The following is a 424-nucleotide window of genomic DNA, read 5'->3' as shown; positions in this document are numbered from 1 at the left end:
GGATATTTGCTTTGTTAGAAGAAATTACAGAACACACTTCCAGGTACGGCTTGAAACCACATTTTTTTTGATATTTCTACTAGTATATTTTCCTCTTTCTTTTTACTTTGGACCCCACTTGAGAGCCAGTTAGTCTTACGTGTAAACATATATATTACATTGGGTGTCCTTATTAGCCTAGATCAGCTCTGATACAGGTTTGCAAACTTTAGCACATCCAATTGCAATTTGCTTGACACTAACAAATTCAAAGGATTATGAGAGACAGGAAGATTGAGTTACTATGGAGTTCGTTCCGCATGGACCTACATTCCTAAAAGATTGCACAGTGTGCAGTACAGGGCCCTCTCATCTAGGCAGAATGAATCCTTTTTAATCTAGGTTCATTTTGTCCAACAAAATAGAGAATTGGAGCTCTGTGAAC

At 37.7% G+C, this 424-nt stretch overlaps 1 protein-coding gene across 1 annotated transcript in view; it reads right to left on the bottom strand.

Annotated features, from left to right (window-relative positions):
- Positions 1–424, bottom strand: part of LOC131880698 (DNA polymerase theta-like) — a gene marked incomplete in the record, with an annotated part of 62639 nt that overhangs the window by 37394 nt on the left and 24821 nt on the right.

The sequence above is a fragment of the Tigriopus californicus genome, chromosome 5 (genome assembly GCF_007210705.1).
Source record: "Tigriopus californicus strain San Diego chromosome 5, Tcal_SD_v2.1, whole genome shotgun sequence".
Classification (NCBI taxonomy): Eukaryota; Metazoa; Arthropoda; class Copepoda; order Harpacticoida; family Harpacticidae; genus Tigriopus; species Tigriopus californicus.
The sequence above is the reverse complement of the archived record's forward strand: the minus strand, read 5'-3'. Positions and strand labels throughout refer to the sequence as shown.